The sequence below is a fragment of the Lynx canadensis genome, chromosome B1 (assembly GCF_007474595.2).
Source record: "Lynx canadensis isolate LIC74 chromosome B1, mLynCan4.pri.v2, whole genome shotgun sequence".
NCBI lineage: Eukaryota > Metazoa > Chordata > Mammalia > Carnivora > Felidae > Lynx > Lynx canadensis.
In genome coordinates, this window is record NC_044306.2 from 70262049 (window position 1) to 70276328 (window position 14280).

Consider the following 14280-nt stretch of genomic DNA (forward strand, 5'->3'; position numbering starts at 1 on the left):
GGCTCGGAGCCTGGAGCCTGTTTCAGATTCTGTGTCTCCCTCTCTTTCTCTGCCCCTCCCCCGTTCATGCTCTGTCTCTCTCTGTCCCAAAAATAAATAAAAAAACGTTGAAAAAAAAAAAAAAGGAAATCATGTCATTTGCAACAACATGGATGAAACTGGAAAGCATTATGCTAAGTGAAATAAACAAGACACAGAAAAACAAATACAGCATAATCTCACTTATATGTGGAATCTAATATATATAATAGCCAAACTCACGGAAGCAGACAGTAGAATGGTGGTTGCCGAGGTAGTGGGAAGATGCCAATGGGGAGATGTTGGTCAAAAGATACAAAGGTTCAGTATGCAAGATAAATAAGTTTTTATCATCTAATGTGCAGCATGATGAGTAAATTTAACAATAGTGTATTGTGTACTTGAAATTTGCTACGAGGGTTGATTCTGAGTTCTCAGCAAACACACAATATAAGAAAATTGTAACTATGCGAGGTGATGGATATGCTAATTAGCTTGTGATCATTTCACCATGTATATGTATATCAAAACATCAAGTTGTGCACCTTAAATATACACAATTCTTATTTCTTAATTATACCTCAATTTAACAAGTGGCTTATTTAGCACCCACGTGGTGCAAAAGTACACTCATTCTTTAAGTCAAATCAGAGTTTTACAGTTAGAAGAAAATTATACACATAGCCTTCTGATAGCATTTGGTGAAAAAATAGAAAATTATACTGTTATATAATTAATGCATTTGTTTTACAGACAAAATACCAAGAGAATTTTGCAGGATATATATTTTTCATAAATATATTTTACATAAAATTTGATATAAAATATACATAATATTTTTTCATTCATTCGATTGACAAACATTTAGATCGTCTCCATATCTTGGCTATTGTGAACAATGCTGCAGTGAACATGGGAGTGCAGACATCCTTTGAGATCCACACATTTACAGCTTACTAGTCTTCTGAGAACATACAATAGGAAAGGATAATCTTTAATAAATGGTGTTGAGAAAATTGGATATCTAAATACAGAATAACAAAATTGGACCCTTATCTCACACTGTAAACCAACTCCAAATTGGATGAAAAACTTAAATATAAGAGTTGAAACTGTAAAACTACTATAAGAAAACAGGGAAAGGTTCCTTGACATTGGTCTTGGCAATAATTTTTTTGGATATAACATCAAATACACACAACAAAAGTAGAAATATATATACAATAGGATTGCATCAAACTAAATATCTTCTTTAAAATTGTTTAACTTTTTTTTTGAGAGAGAGAGAGAGCACGTGCAGGGGAGGGGCAGAGATAGAAGGAGACACAGCATCTGAAGCAGGCTCCAGGCTCTGAGCTTTCAGCACACAGCCTGATGTGGGGCTTGAATCGATAAGTTGTGAGATCATGATCTGAGCTGAAGTCATACACTTAACCAAGTCACCCAGGTGCCCCCAAACTAAATATCTTCTTCACAGCAAAGGTAACTATCCATTCTTACAGAATAAGGGAAAATGCTTGCAAACCACATATCTGATAAGGGATTAAATATCCAAAATATACAAGGAACTTATACAACTTAACATGAGAAACACATGCAACCTACTTAAAAAATGGAGAGAGAACCTCAATAGACATTTCTCAAGAGAAGACAAACAGATGGCCAGCAGGTATATGAAAAGGTGTTCAACATTGTCAATCATCAGGGAAATGTGTATTAAGATTACAATGCGAGGGGCGCCTGGGTGGCCCAGTCGGTTGAGCGTCCGACTTCGGCTCAGGTCATGATCTCGTGGTCTGTGAGTTTGAGCCCCGTGACGGGCTCTGTGCTGACAGCTCAATAGCCTGGAGCCTGCTTCCAATTCTGTGTCTCCCTCTCTCTCTGACCCTCCCCCGTTCATGCTGTGTCTCTCTCTGTCTCAAAAATAAACATTAAAAAAAAAGATTACAATGCGATATTACCTCACACCTGGTAGAATGGCATGAATGTAAATTGGTATAGCCATTATGGAAAACAGTATAGTGGTTTCTCAGAAAATTAAAAATAGAGGGCGCCTGGGTGGCTCAGCTGGTTAAGTGTCCAACTCTTGATTTTCAGCTCAGGTCATGATCTCATGATTTGTGAGATAGAGCCCCTCTTAGGGCTTTGCACTGTTAGGGCGAGCCTGCTTGGGACTCTCTCTCTCTCTCCCTCTCTCTCTGCCCCTCCCCTACATGAGCACTCTTTATCTCTCTCTCTCACTCTCTCTCTCTCTGTCTCTCTCTCTATCTCTTTCAAAATAAATAAATACAATTAAAAAGAAAAACAAAAAAGTTTAAAAAAAAGAAATTAAACATAGAACTACCTTGTGATACAGCAATCTTACTTTAGGGGTACTTATCCAAAGGAAATACCAAGCTACTTTTAACATCTGTATTTATTTTCCTCATTCTGTTTTAATTAAGGATAATGCCATGAAATAGACTTTAAAAATAATTTACATAATAAATGTTTAAATGTTTATTATTTCATATATTTGTTCCCATGTGTTTTCCAAAAACTAATGTATTGATGGGTTTGCAATTCCCTCATTGCCTTAATTTTGTTGTTTTCCACTTGAGTGTGCTGAGTACTTTTACCCTCTTTCTTTTTGTCATATGTTTTCATCATAGTACTACTGTTTTAGGAAGATTTACCAAGTAATTACATGAACTTGAATTGATAGGGAAACAAGCAGTAAAACACTAACTCAAATATGTAAGAAAAATAATTTATCTCTAATTACATTTATCTTGGTTTGCCAGGAATTGTAGGTCAAGAAATAATATTTTTATATTAAAGTTATTTGATAGGATCAAAACTTAATAAGATTTAAATGATTTTATTGGTAACAAATGGGAAAATATTTTGAACATCATTTAAAGATTTACCAACACATATATAAGCAATGAAAGAATAATTATTTAGAATACAAATGTGAAGTATTTATAATAGAAATATAAATGCAGTGGAAACAGACTCTGGAGTAATGAGAAATATTTAGATTCGGAACAAAATTTAGAAATAGACTATCTTCAAATAATAAAATGGATATTTTTATATGACCCCTGGAACCTATATTTGGAAAAAAAAATAGTAAAAATATATAGCTCTGTAGCACGTGTGTGTGTGTGTGTGTGTGCGTGTATGTGTGTGCATGTGTGTGTCATAGGAGGTGGGAATGGGATGGAAATCTCTTGGTCACCCCGAGAAAGAAAGAAAGAAAGAAAGAAAGAAAGAAAGAAAGAAAGAAGAAAGGAAGGAAAGAAAGAAAGGAAGAACCTTTCACAGACTGTCCCCTGCATATCTAGGTTGAGTGGAGGTAAGACAAAGGCATCATCTGTAGCAATTCTTATTGCCTTTCTAGACTATTAAAGATATAAAAAAATGCTTATTATCCCCAAATCTCTTGGGGAAATGCACATATTTCCCTTGGCTTAAGCTGTTTGAAATAGATCAATGTTATCATATTGAAAAGAACCAAATCATTTTTTATTGTTTTGAGAAAGGATCAAAATTCTAATAGTAATAATTAACTTCTAATAATTACTTGACAATGTGTGTTCTTCTCTCTGCTTTAATAGATTTGGACTATGTTGCAAAATTACTGCACCCTGGCCTCAGTGTTTCCAACACCCTCTGTCATAACTCCTTTCTCATAAGCCAAAAAGAGTTATTGATGAAATAGAAGACTGAGGGTTGATGGGGAGTAGGAGGGAGGGGAAAGTGGGTGATGGGCATTGAGGAGGGCACCTGTTGGGATGAGCACTGGGTGTTGTATGGAATCCGATTTGACAATAAATTTCATATTAAAAAAAATAAAAAATAAAAGAGCAGAGAAGTAATGACACTCATTGAGTACTTATCATGTTCTAGTCTCTGTGAAAGAAGAAACTTTTTTTATAATTATTTCTTGAATTGTAGCTTCATATATTATGAATTCTGTGTTGAGGCAACTATTATCTGGTGCAAATTACTTAACATTTTTAACTCTTTTATGGTCTAAACTTCTTAACGTAGGAAATAGGCTTTATAACATCTACATACAGTTTTCTGATAATTAAATGACACAATATATTTAAAATATTTGTCAAAGATTCTAGCATATCAAAGGCATTTAATAAATGTTATCTATAAAATTACAACTCCATTATCAGTATTATAATTTCTATTATTATTATTATTATTATTATTATTATTTAATTCTCACAACAGTAAGTCTGGGTAGATATAATGCTAATTTTTGTTAGTAAGGTTTGAATTTTAAGTAAATTTTCCAGAATTCCAGCATAATGGAAAAGCCAGAATCCAAAGTGATATCCATCTTATTCCAATTCCCTGTTATGTGCCTGACATAAAATTTAATAAAAATAAAACTCCAAACTCTACAAGTTGTATGGCCTTGATTTAGAACTTTCTTTTTCAAAGAACTGCATATATAAAATACAATTTTACCTGTCTTTTTCTAGTTCTAAATATTTACACAGAGGTATGCATTTGATTAGAAAAACAAAGTACATCCAGTGATACATAAAAGTGGTGTCATCTCAGATTTCTTTATGGCAGAGATATTTTTTGTTGTGGTTTTGATGGACTTGTAGATATTCTAAAAACACACTGTGAGTCAATCTCAAATTTTTAGGGGTCAATATCTTAGAAGGTTTTGTTTTACTTAGCAAACAATTTTAAATAATTTTGCGTATTATACAGATTCATTTTGGAAAGTCTTAGTAATTTTTAAAAGTATTTATAGCCTCCTCGAAAATAGAAAGTACTTGAAATTATGTGAAAAAAAGGTTTCATGTGATTCACATTTTTAGTGACCTACAGGAGATATTGAATTGGTGAAAGTATTTTTATTTCATATATTCATTCATCTTCCTTTGGTTTGTTTTTTTTTTTAATGTTTTATTTATTTTTGACAGAGAGAGAGAGAGAGAGAGAGAGAGAGAACAGGAGCGGGGGAGGGGAAGAGAAACAGGGAGACAGAATCCAAAGCAGGCTCCAGGCTCTGAGCTGTCAGCACAGAGCCCGATGCAGGGGATCGAACTCACAGACCGCGAGATCGTGACCTGAGCCGAAGACCCACGGTCAACCGACTGAGCCACCCAGGCGCCCCATTCCTTTGGCTTTTTATAGCTTATAAATAGTACCAAACAAATAGGTGTGTTACTAACAGTAGAGTTTAATCTTTGCAATTTTGCCAATGAATATTAAGGCTTAAAGTAATACTAACATAGAAGTTGATGAGTGATAAGAGGAATGTGTACTAAGTTTATAGTTGTAAGTCATGCTTATACGGCTGACTCTATTACCCAGGGAGTTGGAGAAATTCATGGAACAATCTAGATAATTCTCAAATCACAAGCCTTCACTTTTCTTTTTCTGTGAATACTTGTCCAGGAGATGTTGAAAATATATTCAATGCTGCATCACGCTGCAGAGAATGTAGGATCTTTCAGCACATTTTGTTTTTCTATGCCTAAATTCAAGTTTTTGTTTTAGTTTTTTGTTTCCCCTTGTTTAACAAGAAAAACCCCCCTCTGAAACTGAAATGTGGTGGGGTTGGTCTGGGATCTGTATTTTGACTATAATCATGATGGTTTTTAAGTGCCAAGGAGGAAAACATAAAATCTAGCATGACTTTTCCACTATACAGTATTCCCATATTTTGAGCTAGGACTATAGCTCTGAAGAGTTAGGATAAATCTGTGCTGGAGTTTGCGTCAGATCAAACTGCACTGGGTCTGCTCTTGTCAATGGAGCTCCTGCTATAGATGTTAGTGGCCGCAGAAGCCAGCTAAGACCACTCTGTACTTTTCATATTAAAGACATTTTTTTTCCTGAAACTATTGTAACATTGTGTCAACTCTACTAAAGACCTTTAAAAGTTAGTTTCTAGGGCCATGATAGGAGAGAAAAAGAACATCTAGATTGAATTATTGCCTTCTCCTCTATTTACCTACCACTCCCACTGTTACAAATAGATATGGGGAACAGACAATAGAAGAAGTAAAATAGGTTTTTCTTAAGTAATAACTATGGACTAGAACTTGTGCTAAGTGCTTTATTTTACATTTATGGTATCATTTAATTTTTTTAAATGAAATTTATTTTGAAGGAGAGAGGCGGCAAGCTTTTCCCAAATTGCCCAGGATAGAATAATTACTTTGGAGAAAAGGAACTAAAAAACAGATATCTATTACCCTAAGCAGGGCAAAAAAATGTGACTTCACCCAAGAAGAAATCAGCAGCCTGGTTTACCAAGTTACATGAGCACCCTGGTCAGACAGATTTGCTTCATGTTGGTAGTTCTCAGCTTCAGAAGTGGCCCTGAGGGAGGAAACAGGTGTCAAAATAACTTCATTCTTCTCTTTGTTCCACTTTCCATCGCCCGTTCTGTCTCATCTGTCTTACATTTCTCCTGCCCTAAACTGCTGCTGTCTTAGATATTGCCCATGATAGGTAGATTGGGTAATTTATCTTTACCCAAAGAATTGTCTCTAGGGCTAAGCACCAGTTATGTACTACAGCATTAACTAAAAGAATGTCAGACTTTTTTTTACAGTCAATTCTTATAAGTTATTCAATTTTTTTAAATGTTTATTCATTTTTTGTGAGACAGAGCCTGAGGGGGTAAGGGTCAGACAGGGTCACGAACTGCGAGATCCTGACCTGAGCCAAAGTTGGATGCTCAACCGACTGAGCCACCCAGGCACCCCATTCTTATAAGTTATTCATACAGATATCTGGCCCTCTCAAAAATAAGAAGGCAAACCAAAACACTTGGTTGAAATCCTAATAAAACATTAACTACAGTGTCCAAATAGGTCAAATTAACAATTCACAAATTCCACACTTTGGATAATGATATAGAATAATCAGTTACTTGTTTTGAGCTAGTAAGGGTTTTTTAAATAAGAAAAAGTAAATGTAATAGTTTTAAAAGACTCAATTTTATAGGAAAATTTGGAAGGGACTTGAATCCTTGGGAAACACTGACAATGTTTATAACTGTCATAGAAGCTCACTCATTAGAATTATGAAAGTGACAACATGAACGTAATGAATTTTGACATCTGGTGCATTGCAGGGAAAAAATGTTACTAAGCAGAATGTCTGAACAAACACTCTTAACTACAACTTTGTATTCTGAAAGTGCCATATAAAATATTAGAAAAGTACTATATTTCTCCTCTGGACATTTACAGATTTAAATATCCAAGGGGTTTATTTTGCCAGTTAATTTCTTTTTTTTTTTTTTTAACATTTATTTATTTTTGAGACAGAGAGAGACACAGCATGAACAGGGGAGGGTCAGAGAGAGAGAGAGACACAGAATCTGAAACAGGCTCCAGGCTCTGAGCTGTCAGCACAGAGCCCGACGCTGGGCTCGAACTCACGGACTGTGAGATCATGACCCGAGCCGAAGTTGGACGCTTAACCAACCAAGCCACCCAGGCGCCCCACCAGTTAATTTCTTAAACATTGAAAAACATTTATTGAAGGGCAGCTGTTTAGTATTCACAACTATTAAAACAAGTGCCTGTCTTCAAGGAAATTATATTCTTGGCATTTAGTTCTCTCACTGCCAAAATGTAAGCTTTTGAGATGAGGTATATAAAGTTACTTCTTCCCAAATTTATACCCAAATGTACCCAAAATCCTAAGAATGTCTACTCTGAAAATACAGTATTCCATTGTCAGCAATGATAGATTAAAATTCAGTTATTTTAAGTCAAATCTGCAGTGTCAATGAGAAATGAAACATATTTGGGAAGCTGATGTTTAATGTTGCCTAGAAATTTGATCTTGATAATACAGATGATCTGAAGAAGATCTGTGGAGCTTTTTTTACAAATGATTTCGTGAAATAATTATCCATACAAAGATTCCCTCAAAGCTAGGGTGAAATATTTTCTTAACCTCTTTAATAATCTTGTGCTAATATTTAATTTTTCAAATCCTTTTGCCTGAGTAGAAAAAAATGTAAGTATAGTTGTATGCATACATTTATACACCTACCTATACTCTCCAAACACACACACACACACACACACACACACTACTATATAATAAGTATTTTATTAGCTTGATGAATACTATATTATCCATAGGGAGCATAAAAATATACACAACAATGAATCTGCAGTATCTCTTCACATAACTTGAAAATTTTAAAAAAATGAAATTCATAAATATATATATATCCCCAGCTCTCTCATATATATATATATATATATCATATATATATATATCATATATATATATATCCCCAGCTCTCTCATAATAAATAAATAAACTAAAAAAAAATATATAAAGCATGGCAAAGACCTATGCCTGCAAACCATGCCAGATAAACTGAAACACTTTTACTTTACCACTGTAAGGAACTGGACAAAGATTAAAAACCAATATTAGTAGTTTTTGGACAGTGACCATTAGGAAGCTTAAGAAAAGAACATACAGGGGCGCCTGGGTGGCTCAGTCGGTTGAGCATCCAACTTCGGCTCAGGTCAAGATCTCACAGCCTGTGAGTTCGAGCCCCACATCAGGCTCTGTGCTGACAGCTCAGAGCCTGCAGCCTGCTTCCAATTCTGTGTCTCCCTCTCTCTGCCCCTCCTCTGCTCATACTCTGCCTCTCTCTGTCTCTCAAAATTAAATAAATGTTAAAAAAAATTAAAAAAAAGAAAAGAACATATAAGATGAGCCTTGGATTTACACAAACTATCCCTGATGGCATTTTCCAACCATGGCAAATAGAGTGAGACCGATGGTCTCCCTTAGTAGAAAAAAGAACAAGCAGAGAGTGAGGGCACCAAGGTAACCGAGATTTGGGAACATGATGCCAGTGAGACAGGAGCTGTAAAGGAACCACAAAACACTAGGCAGAAAATTTCCTCAAGTCCTTGTCCAACTTCTACATTGTACTTACACACAGTGAGATTCTAAAATATTTAGCTTGAGAACATTTTTGAAGCACAGATGTCAAGAAAATTTTGGACTTTGGCATAGCCAGAATAAAGCTATATTCCAGATGAGACCCTGGAAAGGCTACTCCCTATGAGTTACATCTGTGCTATAGTAGAAAAGACCAATCTGCACAAGTAAGGAGAAAGCTAAATGAGACATGGTTTAAGGAGGCCTAAAAGCAAGATTCAGTAGAGCTACATATTTTATCAGCTAGTCCTCTACAAAAGAAGACATCTTAACCCAGGACTTCAAAAGTCTTTCACCTGCAGTATTAAGCATTACAGAAAAAAATGATTAGACATCCTAAGAAGTGACAAAAGACAACTTATAATTAAATGATAAATGAATCGACAGAGGCAGACCCAAAGATGATGCAGATATTTAGAGTTAGCAATCAAAGATTCCCAAAGAGCAAACAAATAGTTTAAAATGGATTAAAACATAAAATATCTCAAAAGAAAATTCAAGTCAATAAAAAGTATAAACATTCTAGGACTGCATAAGACAATATCTGAAAGTAAGAACTGAGTGTATTTCATAGCTCCCTGGACACAGTAAAATACAGAGTTAATGAAATCACAGACAAGTTAGTAGAAAAATATCCAAGCTGAAACAGAGAGAAAATACACATAACAGAATTCAAATGTGTCACATGTGGACATGTTTTTATTTTTTTTTATATTTTTAAATGTTTATTTATTTATTTTTTAACGTTCATTTATTTTTGAGACAGAGAGAGACAGAGCATGAACAGGGGAGAGTCAGAGAGAGAGGGAGGCACAGAATCTGAAACAGGCTCCAGGCTCTGAGCTGTCAGCACAGAGGCCGACACGGGGCTCAAACCCACAAACCGTGAGATCATGACCTGAGCTGAAGTAGGATGCTTAACCGATTGAGCCACCCAGGCGCATCAATGTTTATTTATTTTTGAAAGAGAGAGAGAGAATGAGTGGGGAAGGAGCAGAGAGAGAGGGAGACACAGAATCAAAAGCAGGCTCCATCTAGGCTCTGAGCTGTCAGCACAGAGCCTGGCACGGGGCTTGAACTTGAGAACTGTGAGATCATGACCTGAACAGAAGTCCAAGGATTAACCCCCTGAGCCACCCAGGCGCCCCATGTGGTCATGTTTTTAAAACTTATAGGACATGTGTGGTTGCAATACAAGAAGGAGGAGACAGAAGGAAATGGAAGAGAAAATGTACGTCTAAAGAAATAGTAGGTAAGACTACTCAAAATCTGGTGAAAGGTAGGGCACCTGGGTGGCTCAGTCGGTTAAACATCTGACTTTGGCTTAGGTCATGATCTTGCAGTTTGTGGGTTCGAGCCCTGTGTTGTGCTCTGTGCTGACAGCTCAGAGCCTGGAACCTGCTTTGAGTTCTGTGTCTCCCTCTCTCTGCCCCTCTCCCACTCCCGCTCGTGGTGTGTGTGTGTGTGTGTGTGTGTGTGTGTGTGTCTCAAAAATAAATAAACATTAAAAAAATTAAAACAAAATCTGATGAAAGACATCAAATCACAGATTGAAAAGTCTCAGGGAAAGCCAACCTAGTCCAGTAAGAACTTTTCTCTTTGAATAGGACCTCTCTATTTAAAAACAGTACAGGCATCTTGGAATTATTGCCATTCCATTGTAAAGTATGTGGTCTTATTCTTGATTTTGTTACTAAAAATAGAATTGTGCAACAATCCCTCAAATGATCTTAGAAGCCACAGTGTTTATATACTGCTAGCTATCCAGCCCATAAAGGTGTCAAATAACAGACCCAAGGTTAATTTGCCTTTGGCATAAAAGTGATGAACTCCTTCAGTAAAACTGATTGATTGATTGACTATTTTTTCCTGGTTTTCAGTATTCCAGTGGATATTTTAGTAAGTTGTCATTATATTTCTTACAGAAGAGGTATTGAAAAATTTTAGATATTCAAAACTATCTATGAATTAAAAACTATGCCCTTAGAGTGGCATAAAAAAAAAAAAAACATTGGAGTGGGATATAAAAAAACATTGGAGCATGGAATCCTACTAGAAAAAGTACCCCAAATGTAATTATAATCTTTACCACCTTTAGTTAACAAGTATATATATGTTTCCATGCCCTTCAAAAATTTACAATAGAGTAAAGGAGTTAAGATAACTAATAGAGAAAATTAAAATAAAATATGAAAAGCCATATGTGATTTGTATAGAGCTGTACTAATACAGTAGCCAATAGTCACATGTGTTTATTGAGTTCTTGAAAACAGTATTTTTAACATTTTCTTTCTGTCTGAAAATAGAGTATCACCTAAAGTTTTTACCTATACTGTCATTGGGTCCTATGATCATTTGGGCAAAATATTATCACTAATTGTTTATCCGTTTGTTACATAAAATATCCCACAATTATTGTGGATTTTTCTCTCTTTTCTTATAATTTTGGAAATTTTTGCTACATATATTGTGAAACCTTGATATTAATTGCATACACACTTAGTATTATTGGATCTTTCTGTTAAATAAAACTTTTTATCCACATGAAATGACCCTATTATAATTGCCAATGGTTTTATAGCAACCGCTACTAATGTTTTTGTCTTGAATTCCAGTTTGCTTAAGAATATAATGATATACTTCCTTTTGATTATGGTTAAATGGTACATTTTTTTTTTTATGAAATTTATTGACAAATTGGTTTCCATACAACACCCAGTGCTCATCCCAAAAGGTGCCCTCCTCAATACCCATCACCCACCCTCCCCTCCCCCCCACCCCCCATCAACCCTCAGTTTGTTCTCAGTTTTTAACAGTCTCTTATGCTTTGGCTCTCTCCCACTCTAACCTCTTTTTTTTTTTTTTCCTTCCCCTCCCCCATGGGTTCCTGTTAAGTTTCTCAGGATCCACATAAGAGTGAAACCATATGGTATCTGTCTTTCTCTGTATGGCTTATTTCACTTAGCATTACACTCTCCAGATCCATCCCCAAAGGCAAGGGAATTAAAAGCAAAAGTGAATTACTGGGACCTTATGAAGATAAAAAGCTTCTGCACAGCAAAGGAAACAACCAACAAAACTAAAAGGCAACCAACGGAATGGGAAAAGATATTTGCAAATGACATATCGGACAAAGGGCTAGTATCCAAAATCTATAAAGAGCTCACCAAACTCCACACCCGAAAAACAAATAACCCAGTGAAGAAATGGGCAGAAAACATGAATAGACACTTCTCTAAAGAAGACATCCAGATGGCCAACAGGCACATGAAAAGATGTTCAGCGTCGCTCCTTATCAGGGAAATACAAATCAAAACCACACTCAGGTATCACCTCACGCCAGTCAGAGTGGCCAAAATGAACAAATCAGGAGACTATAGATGCTGGAGAGGATGTGGAGAAACGGGAACCCTCTTGCACTGTTGGTGGGAATGCAAATTGGTGCAGCCGCTCTGGAAAGCAGTGTGGAGGTTCCTCAGAAAATTAAAAATAGACATACCCTATGACCCAGCAATAGCACTGCTAGGAATTTATCCAAGGGATACAGGAGTACTGATGCATAGGGGCACTTGTACCCCAATGTTCATAGCAGCACTCTCAACAATAGCCAAAGTATGGAAAGAGCCTAAATGTCCATCAACTGATGAATGGATAAAGAAATTGTGGTATATATACACAATGGAGTACTATGTGGCAATGAGAAAAAATGAAATATGGCCCTTTGTGGTACACTTTTTTTTTAAGAGAGTGAGCTAGCAGGAAAGGAAAGAGAGACAGAGAGAGAAAGAGAGAGACAGAATCCCAAGCAGACTCTCCACTGTTGCTGCATAGCCTGATGCAGGGATCAAATCCACAAACCATGAGATCATGACTTGAGTCAAAATCAAGAGTCAGAGGCTTAACTGACTGAGCCACCCAGACACCCATAAATAGTATTCTTTTGCCTAATCTTTTACTTTAAGCTTTTTTGTAAGCTCATGCTTTAGATGTGTCTCCTAACAGTCAGCAATTATTTTTTATGCAATCTGTGTTCTTCTTCAGATAATTTAGTTTATGAATACTTATTTATTTATCATGTTTATTTATTTTTGAGAGAGAGAGAGAAAGAAAGAGAGAACATGAGCAGGGGAGGGGCAGAGAGAGAGAAAGAGAGGAAGATACAGGATCTGAAGCAGGCTCCAGGCTCTGACCTGTCAGCACAGAGCCCGACATGGGACTTGAACTCACGAACCATGAGATCATGACCTGAGTTGAAGTCGGATGCTCAATTGACTGAGCCACCCAGGTGCCCCTAGTTTATGAATATTTAATGTATTAATTTTTTGAGACTCACATATGCCTCTCTGTGCTTTCCCTTTGCCTACATATTCTATTAGCTTACCTTCCCCCTTCATTGCCTTTTTGGGATTATTATTTTTCATTTGTCAAAGATTAACATTTTTGCTAATATTTCCTAATATATTAAGGGTTGTCCTAGAAATTACAAATGCCTACTTTACTCATCAAAATGTAATGCTAATTGGTACTTTTACTAATATAATGTCCTTGGAACACTTTAACGCCATTTAATCTTTTCTTTTTCATATATGGTGTATTTATAAGGTATATTTATAATATAACAATGATTTTTTTGAAGTTTATTTATGTATTTTGAAAGAGTCAGAGACAGTGCAAGAGGGAGAGGGGCAGAGAGAGAGAGGGAGACAGAGAATCCCAAGCAGGCTCTGCACTGTCAGCACAGAACCCAACACAGGGCTCGAACTCACAAAACCATGAGATCATGACCTCAGCTGAAATCAAGAGTTGGACGCTTAATTGACTGAGCCACCAGGCACCTCCTAAGGAGATATTTTATACAGTTAATATCCATTTATATTTATACACACTTTTTTCCTTAATTTTTTTATTGTTTCATTTTCTCACTTATTTCTGATCTTATGTCTTGAATGATTTTCTTCCTGGCTTATAAGAGCATCTTCTAGTATTTTCTTTAGTATGGTTCTCCTGGTTGTGAATTCCCTTAGTTTTTGCTATTCTAAATTTATTGCTATTATCCTTGAAAAATACTTTGCAGGGAATAGAACTCTGATAAAATATTTTCTCTTTGGCTATTAAAAATATGCCATTGAGATATCATATCATATTAAAATAATTTTACTTTTGGAGCTCCTGAGTGGCTCAGTCAGTTGAGTATCCAACTCTTGATTTCAGCTCAGTTCATGATCCCAAGGTCATGGGTTTGAACCCCTCAATGGGCTCTGTGCTGAGCGTGGAGACTACCTGGAGACTGCTTATGATTCTTTC